This window comes from Lichenostomus cassidix, chromosome 3, assembly GCF_008360975.1.
Source record: "Lichenostomus cassidix isolate B80296 chromosome 3, HeHo_3.0, whole genome shotgun sequence".
In the NCBI taxonomy this organism is placed as follows: domain Eukaryota; kingdom Metazoa; phylum Chordata; class Aves; order Passeriformes; family Meliphagidae; genus Lichenostomus; species Lichenostomus cassidix.
In genome coordinates, this window is record NC_139483.1 from 48,375,838 (window position 1) to 48,385,730 (window position 9,893).

Consider the following 9,893-nt stretch of genomic DNA (forward strand, 5'->3'; position numbering starts at 1 on the left):
GCCAGGCAGGACTGTTTCTTTTGGCAGCACCACAGACTTAAAGCTTCCCTGAAACCAGCTTGGCATAGCTTTCTGGAGCAACCAACTTGGTGGCATTTAAGCTTTTTAACAGTACTTGCATCAGCTTTAAAAAAAACAAAAAACAAAAAACACCCAAATCATGAAAAAAAAAGAAAAAACAAATCAAACCAAACAAAACCCCACCAAAATAAACACAAGCACACACATAAAGTAAAAATAACCAAAACCAAACACACCCAAACAACCAAGACTTAACACAGAAAACACGACTTTTTTTTTTGAAAATTGGCTAGTCCACCACCTGTCAGCTATTAAATCACATTCAGGAAATTTCTTAATGAAAAAAACAACAGGATCTTTGGGTGTCTTCAATCAGTCTTGGCCAGCAAGTGCAACCATCACGCAAAAACAAGATACACAACAGAATCAAGCTTATCCCACCACAAGAAACACAAAAAGGAGGAAATAAGTGACACTGTCAGCATTTGCTATATTGAATAAAAAAATAAAAGAGACAAGGCAAATGGTATCCAATTTCTTTTCTAAGAGTCTTCACTGCACCACTGATGTTGAAGTCTTCTCAGAGTACACAAACTGTAGTTAAGCACATCTCTTACACCGTTTTACAAGTTACACATCACATGTAAGTTTAAGACGTTTTAGGACAATTATACCCACTTACACTAGCACAACACTTCCTCTTAGCTCCATTATTTTAGCTACCCTTCTCAATTACAGTTATTTGTAGTCTGTATTTCTTTTGCTTAAACATTACTTGAGAGCTGTCAGGCAGATTTAAATTAAATCTTGTTTAAGAAATTCACAAGCTGTTGCCAAAATGCGTTTTCATTCAGAGATTCAGGCTTCAAAAGACAGGAGGATTATACAACCATGACAACACAAAATTTTCAAGAAATTCCACGGAATTTGTAATAGTTTCTCATAATACACCCACTGAAATAAAGTCAGTCTTAATGAGACAGCACTGTAAGTCATCTATTCAGTGCTTGCACATCTGCTGTGCTTTCTTATCCACTTTCTACCTCTCCCCTCCCCTTTTTTTTATGTCTACAAATGTAGCAGTGGCACATCACACGTAAGAATAGAATGCATTTCACAGTCACTGTAAACCCATGCTACTTGGCTATTCAGTGACTTGGATTCCATGGTAAATTTGCCCAAACGATCTTGTAATGTACAAATAAGAACTGGGAAGCATTATTTTCCCCATTTCATATGCTGGATATATAATGGAAACAGTAAAACATACAAAGGCCTTTCTTCCCCCAAACTAATTAATATCTATATAGAAAACAACACAAAATATTCATAAAGTCAAAAACCAGCATCCTAGTAACAGCAAAATCACCTCTGCAAAACCATCATACGATCGTTAGCTGTCTTTTATGTAATACTATTGGCAAACAAAACCATGTTTCTCCTCTAACTAAAAAACCAAAATTACTGTTTCTAAGAGATGTGCCCGTGCACAAAAAAAGAATTAGCATGCATTTGGACACATACTGGTTTGGACCGCCTTTGTTATTCTTGTGCATGTGTTTTAAACACTGTGTTTTCATACGCCTTTACACCCTGGTTTCCACAATCCCTGCAATAAACTACCCGAATTGCTGCTGCAGAAAAGGCAGTTTTCCCGCCCTCATTTGTTTGGAGACTCACACTCTCAGAGGTGCTCGGTGAGCTGCAGCAGTGATCCATATGAAAACCACTCTGGACAAAAGCTGACTTTTCAGGTACATCACCTCCCGGATCCCATTTACCTCAAAGCTGCACGAGGCCAGTGCCAGCATAATGAACAAGCCAGCAACGCACTTTTTTGGAATACCTTTGGGAGAAACTCTCACACTAACAGAGCACTTTCCTCAGCAGCTTCCTTCACCTATCTCCACTATCTGTAAACAAACCCCAAATGTCCTCTGGCATTCCACAAACCCCTACACCGCTATCTCTCCTTGACAACCAGCTTGAATATAATCCATTCAAGTACCTGCACCCTAGCTCCAAACAGCCCCCTGCTGATTTTTACTGGATTCCTACGACCATTACGAGTTTTCTACATCCTCGATGTGAATAGGCCCTTCTTCATGACACATGCTCCTACCTCACTCTCCCAAGGTTCTGTCAACCACAGCTTTCACCTGAGAAGTTTCTCCTCACTTCTCAGGCTGGCCCACTAAAGCCTTGCTCAGGAGAGAGGCACTCCCGCTCCAAGCACCGATATATGTAACACGCTGAACCTCGTCCAGCCATTCAGCACAGCCTGTCACTCAACATCAAAATCGACGAGTGGGAGGATGCAATTCCTACTCTCCCTGCCACAAGCTGCATGCTTGAAGCACACCTCAGTGCCAGAGCCTTTACCTCGTTCTCATTTTCCCCACTTTTGTCCAAAACAACGTGATTATCAGAGAGAAGGACGAGGAGGAGGGAGGAGAAAGACAACAGCTAGACAGTATTTTCCTGCAACTCCACGCTGTTTAACCAATCCCTCCCACACCAAGAACAACTATTCTAAGTGACGTTTTTATACATTTGCATTGCTCAAGCAGCGACTACTTGCAGTGTCAAGAGCACCTTTGTTTTGCATGCCCTCGGGTCTTTCTGTAGTAAAATTTAACTGCTGCTCTGAGGGTGAAACTTTGATGTCCGAGATAAACAAATGATGGGCTGTACTGACTTTGTAAGGGATTACCATGACACACAAAGCAAGAATCTGATTTTCATAGAGTTAGAGGCGAAAGGTATAGGGTTTACAAAGCAAAGGGGAAATAACGGGAATGATCCTGCAATGGTCGCACAGTACAGTATAAGCAACACTGGGAACACAATAGCCCCTTTCAGCAAGGGGCATAAACCCCACTGCGGTCCCTCACGGCGTTTGGTGGGAATCTATTGTCGGGGCAGGCAAGACGCAGGGAGGTGTGGGGTACTCTGGGGTACTTCAGGGACAACAGCCTGAACTACAGCCATGCCCGAAGGAACTTCCTCCAACGACCGTAAGGGCTGATCCTATACCGGGAAGCATCCTTTCTCTCCAGCACCGTTTCCCTCTTCAGCGTCACACCCACAAGGATAACGGGGAAATTTAACATTCCCGTAACCACCGTTGTACAGCCTCATCCCCTCGGGCCTTCCTGCCTCCCACGGGGAGGCCCAAAACAAAAGGCCGCACACCCGGGGCGGAAGCCCAACGGGGCCGACCTGCCGCCCATTCCCCACACCCCCACCCTGCCAGGCTTCCAGAAGCCGCGGAGCACCTCCAAGGCACCTCCGCTGCCGCCTCCCGCCGCCCCTTCCCCTTCTACCTTCGCTTCCCGCGGCGCCCTCCAGGCGCAGGGAGGAGCGACACCGGCTCGGTCCGGCTCCCGCGGGATGCGGTGGCCCGCGTCAGGGCGGAGACGGAGACCGCCCGTTCCCGTCCCGTTCCCGTCGGCTGGCGCGGGATAATCGGGATAATCGGGATAATCGGGATAATGGCTGCGGAGCGCCCAGGTCACGCGGCGAGGGAAGGCGGGACGGCGCGGCGCGCGAGCACCGCGCGCTCGGGGGGGCGGGGCCAGCCTGCTGCCCCTCTCAGCCTCCCCCCGCCATCTTCGCCCCAGCCCGGAGCCACCGCCCCGCCAAACCTCCACGCAGCCCCTTTACCTCCGCCCCTCCCTCACCTGGCGGGCGGAACTCCCGGCGGCCCCGCTCCCTTATGGCAGCCGGGCGGCCATTTTCCGTCTCGCCGGAGGAAGAGACGCGAAGCCCGCGGGGAAAAGCAAAAACCACCATAGAGAGCTGAGGGGGGAGGTGGAGGGGCTGCTGCCGCCGAAGCGTCACTTCCGCCCTGGGCGGGGAAGCGGCAGCCCCGCGCTCAATGCCCGAGCGCCATCTTGGTTTCGGGTACCCATCCGCAAGCAAGATGGCGGCTGGCGGCCGCCCGCCCCCGCCGGGCCGTGTCCCTGCCCCACGCCCGGGGGCTCCGTGGCCTGCCCGCCGCGGCCCCCGACCCCTCCGCACCGCCCCGGTTAAAAGCTGTCGCCTCGTATCCCCTCGTTCCCCGAAGGGATGCGAGGCGCGGGCTACCCCGGCCGTTGCCTGGTTACCTGCGGGGCGGGGAGCGCATCCGTGCACAGGGCTCGCTCGGAAGGGGCAGCGTGCGGAGCGCGGCGCAGCGCGGGCAGCGGCTCGGCATCCAGCGGCATGGGCAGCCGGTGCTCCGCGCAGCGGCAGGGAGATGGCGGTGCCGCGGCGCTTTACTGCAGTGCCTTTTGCGGCAGGCGGGCGGCCCTGCCTTGGTGGCGATACAGCAGCGCCACGGTCGGGGAAAGCGCGCCCGGGAGGTTGCTGTACCGCCAGAAAGGTGCAGCCCGAGGCTGCGAGTCGGCAGCACTGACTGACGCACGGAGAGGTGTGTGTAGGCTGGCCAAGTCCTGAAATTGACAGAATCACAGAGTATTCTGAGTTGGAAGGGACCCATATGGAGTCCAACTCTCAGCCGTGCACAGGACACCCCAAGAATCACACCATTTACCTGAGAGTGTTGATGAGCAATTCACGACACTTGAATCTTACGCAGATCATTTACTTTTAAAAGGATATTGCCTGTTATTTCTGAGGCAAAGAAACAAAAAACAAACCACTAGTGAAAAAAAAAAAAAGTACGAACATACACCATTTTAATGTTTTTTTAAATTCTGGGGACAATGACTGGAAGGCAGCCAAAAGCAACTAGTAGAAGAAAATGGCATAGAAGATGGGAAGCAGACATAATCCCCAAATGCTGTGTTGCTGCTTCATGTGTAGGGAAAGTGATGTACTCGTTAGATCTATTTTGTCTATTAAGTTTTTTTGCAGCATAGCTTTCTTTGGAGCCTTCTATGGAGGCTTCTACTACACTTCTACAAGTGGTTGGTGCTGAAATAAAAACTGTGGTTTACTGATGAACAGTCTGGCCTAGAGAGAAACAAATCCCTCTCGCCTTTCTCTGCCAGCCTATGCTTGTGATTGGGATTGTCCCAATCCAAGTTTGTATAACCTTGCGCTTGGCCCTGTTGAACTTCCTGAGGTTCACACAGGCCCACCTCAAGCCTGTCAAGGTCCCTCTGGATGGCATCCCTTCCCTCCAGTGTGTTGACCGCACTGCTCAACTTGGTGGTGTTGGCAAACTTTCTGAGGATGTACTCAATCCATCTGATGGCAACAAAGATTTGTGGAACAACATAAGCCAACATAAAATCCATGAGATGTATCTTACTGGGACAAAAAGACTCTACTCTTTCAGTTCTCTGTTGTATGTTAGGCAACATACTATGTGCCCAGGTGGAAAAAACAAATTATAATGTGAAACTTTTTGAAAATACATTGGAAAGATTTTCAAATGTATTTGCGTAATGGCAAATAATGCAAGTTCTTTCAATGTTTTTTCACTCCTTTTCTTGTCAAACATGATGTTTGAGGTATGGGCTATGTGATTCTTCAGTGGAGCCCCTTGGTAGCAGAAACATCAGGACATGCATCTGTGCTTTGAAACACATCAAAACAGTGGTTTTCTAAGGGTATTAATATGAAACACAATCTGACAGGTCTCCCTCTCCTCTGATTCCCTGACTTCACGTAATTTACCTTGTAAAATTTAAGTTTCCTTTTATACAATTTGTTCAAACCTCTAAGGTACATGGGCACCTCTGAGCTGCCTTTGATGTTTTAGAGGCACTATCTTTTGCTACAAAGCAAAAAAAAAAAAACCAAAAATAATTCAATTTATGTGCTTAGTGTTATCTTAGGAGACAACAGCTCTGGGTATGACATAAATTGCTGCTTTGTTTGAATACAGCAACAGTCCAGAAAATTTACAACAAAGTGTGAAGCTCAAAACAATGGGAAAATACATAAAGACAAAGCAGCACAATGATACTGTGTCATTGTGGCCCATTGTGGCCCAGTGGCCCAAGCCAGACTCTTGGTGACTGTTATGAGGTGTTCTCACTATTCAGTGAGTCAGCTGAGTAGCTGCATATCTTGTGAGCACTAACACAGAGAGGAGGAATGAGTAGGAAAGTCCGTGGTTGATAGTCAGCAGTGAAATTAGATTGTCCCATCAGGGAATGCCACTCCTAAGAGTTACAAAATGGTAATGTAATCTCAGTTCCAAGGATTTATTAGGAATGAAGAAACCCAGAGTGAGGTTGTCTTTAATCTCTTCAAAAGCTGGAGCACAGGCTTGCACAAGTCATTGGTTGTGTTTACCATCTTTGGTCTGGTTCTTTATGTGCAGCTGGTGCTTTACAACAGAGATTCACATCTATAGCAGCTGCTTTTCCTTTTAAAACCTTGTTCAGTTTTACAACCCCTTTGAATGGATTTTGTCAACCCATGAGTGGGACAAGGCTCAAGGGAGCTATGTAAAGAAATGCTTCAGTAGATGGCACTCTCCCTCTGAAGGAGGATGGGCAAATACCTCAGCCAAGGAATTTGATGCAGTGAGAACAACTTACTTTATACTCTGCAGAAATTGCAGTGAATGCACACAAAGCTCTGCCTAGCTATGCAATAACATAACCTCTGGGAGATTTTCACAAATCTGAATCTATCGAGTCCTCACATCTGGCTTCCTCCCTGCTTAAATGACTGTAGTCTGTTTATGTTCAGCTGAATTCCTCCTGAATTCATAACAGTGACAATATGCATACACAGACACACACACAAACAGACGTACAAACATGTATATTTTTCATATAAATAATACATATTTTGTATACATATATATACACACATATATGCATGTGTATATATATATGTATTTAAAAGAGCTTAGTAGTGATGTAAGTTGCACATAATAGACTCAGGGTGTCCAATTGTTCTGGTTTCCCAGTATTTTTTTTCAAATTCTTTATCTTACTCTACTAATAGCAGGTCCATTTTGAGAGCTTAAGTCCTTTGGTTTGTTGATAGTTTTCTGTTGGTATTGTGTTGTCACAAAATTTCATAGATCCAGTTTAAAGTGCACTGAATTAGTACAAGTGAGGAGGCCTCAGCTGCAGGTGTGGGGACAATAAAGACCTGCTAGACATCAGAGAAGCTGCAACCTTTTGAATCAAATCTGTTGCTAAACAAGCAGTATTGCACAGCCATCGTACAGCTACCTGAACTGTACAGTGCTTTCTTCACCCTTGAGCAGGAAGATGAGAGAAGAGTGTGAAAGAAATGTGTATAAGACAGAGTTGCAATAAAAAAAATTACATGGGACAAATTTATAAAATGCATATTTAACTATTTTTAAGCATTTAAGTATCTGTTTTCTTATTTGACTGGCACACAAGTAAAATAAGACTACATAAGTTCTCAATCACTGCCTCTCCCCTACACTTCACAAAAATCCTTTTTTCATCAATTAAAACCACAGGGATAACAGTATGTCTAAAATCCAGAACCTGGAGCTATAATTTTACTACTGTAGCTCAAATAAGGTTGACCTTTCTTCCCACAATATTTATATCAGAGCCCGAGAGTGTTTGGGGGCCTATTAGCATGAAGAGACGCTAGGTCATATATGAAAGAGAAATAGAAACACTACTTGTGTACATCTTTCCAGTCAACTTTTGGGCTACCAAAAGTCATGCACCATTGCAAACTGGATAAAGAAATTTCTGTTACAAGAAGCAGTTCAAGCAGTGGCATGCTGCATGAGCGAAATGGTAGATGAATAAATATATTTTTTAAATTTTCTGTTCTTGATTCAAAACACAACTAACCTGCTGTGAATGTCAGATGCTTAAGGGACTGTGCCCAAGGACAATCTTTTCTGCCATTTGCAGAGAAGCTACACAGCAAATTAAGTGCTGGACCCGTGGAAGCTTTCTGTTGAAAGTTTTATTTAGCTACAGCATTCATCTGTTTTTTGGCAAATAGATTTAAACTTCCCAATGCATTTTACACAGAATTCCAAATAGCCTTCACACAGTAAGCTTACTGCTTGGAAGTCTCTTCTGCATACAAACTGAATGGAAATGGTTTGTAGAGGCTTTTTTTTATGCTGTACAAAGGAATATAACTATATTTTGTCTTTGGAGACAAAAATCAAAATGTTGAGTCTGGGATGTTTACTATTTGAAACATGTTCTGTTCAAGAATAAAAGCAAAATAGTCTAACATTATTACAGTACTACTATTTTTTTCCCCTTCTGCAGACTTGAGCTGACATTTTATTTAATTAGATAAGGAACCTTATCAAGGTAATGAAACCAATCAAAAACATTGGGTTTATAGTTTCAGCCTTTACCTTTACAGCAGCTGTTGTGATTTCAGAGTATGTTTGAAGGCCCAAAAACCAGCCTTCTACACTGGCTTTCAAGTAGTTGTTTCAAATCAAAGAACAATTTCCTGACTGAGTCAGCAAACTAGGTATGGGGACACCTGAGTGTTATGTCTTCAGGCAAATTGTAGCCTAATTTTCAGGTGCCATGTGCTTCTTTAACTTATTTAAAACAGTTGCAAGAGCTCAGCATCTCTGAAACTTGTTTTTAAACCACTTGGGGAATATCTTCGGTACAGATGCATTAGAAAGCTGTTTTGGTGTTCACAATACATTTTTAAATGCTTAGTAAGAACATTACAGAAATGCAGTCATCACAAGCAAATGCTGCATTGAAACAGTCCTGTTGTTTCCTCATCTCAGTGCAGTACAGTACAAGTTACCTATAAAGAATCTCACAATTAAACATTACAGTTCATTAGACAGAAGAGAGTAAGAGATGGAAGGAGCATGTGATGGATTCCCAGGCTTTTAGAATGAAAGCTGAAGGGTGGAAGATCATGAGCAAGAGGTGGCAGAGGTAAGACCTGGCAATCACATGGATTCCCTATGCTTTAGAAGACCACTACTGAAAGGATCCAGAAGACACGGTGAGAGAATAGAAATATTAGCCCCACTTTTTGTAACATTAAGAAGCCAGACAGAGATCAGAACTCAATGGGTTTGCAGAGCTGGTCAAGGAAGTAGCCAGAAAAATCAAAGTCCAATTCCTTGTAGTGGATTGCATTACGTGTTAGAGGTCTCATATCTTTTGGTGTACCAGTGTAGATAGGCTTATTTGTAACAAGTGGTATTTGTGCTTAAGAAAATTACATCAAGGGAAAAAATAGCAGGTGTTGGACAGACCAGAGAGATTTGGGTGAGCCTCTTCATGAGTGTTTGGAGATAGGTGCAGAACAAAGGGTTGATTTTCAAACATGATTTATTTAGAAAAAAAAGATATATTAAAAGACAAAGAGGCTAAAACTTACCAATAAATGTATCAAATGCCATAGTTAGAATAAATCCACCAAATCCATGAACAGTAAGTTAATAAAAGTGATTAACATTCAGCAGATCTGTACCTACAGTATCACTAATTAATATGATCTTGACTCAAACCAGTTTTTGCTGGAAACCTCAATATTACAAATATCACTTCATGCTACATTAATTAAACCAGTGTCTTTTGTAAAACTGTTCAGCCAAGGGTGGGCACATGCAACAGACTGGTAAATTAAGCAAAAGAAGAACTGATAATTTTCCTTTTACATACTACCTTTTTCTGCATGAAAACTGCAGATAAGTTTTGCATGCTCCCATTGCTAGCTTATCCAGCCCATTCTGCAGGACTTGCTTGACAGGAGGAAAACAGTGCTAAATTCTTTTGGCCACTGTCTTTTTTTTTTTTTTTTCCAGGTTTCTATTATTGCTGATTTGCAAATCTGAGTCTCAGGTGACTGAGTTATGAGTTGTTTGTCCAACAGCTCCTTTGTTCTGGTCTGTGCTTCGGAAAAACTGGAAAAACCTGTTCAGTTGCCTTTTTTTTTTTGCTTTTTTTTTTTTTTTTTTTTTA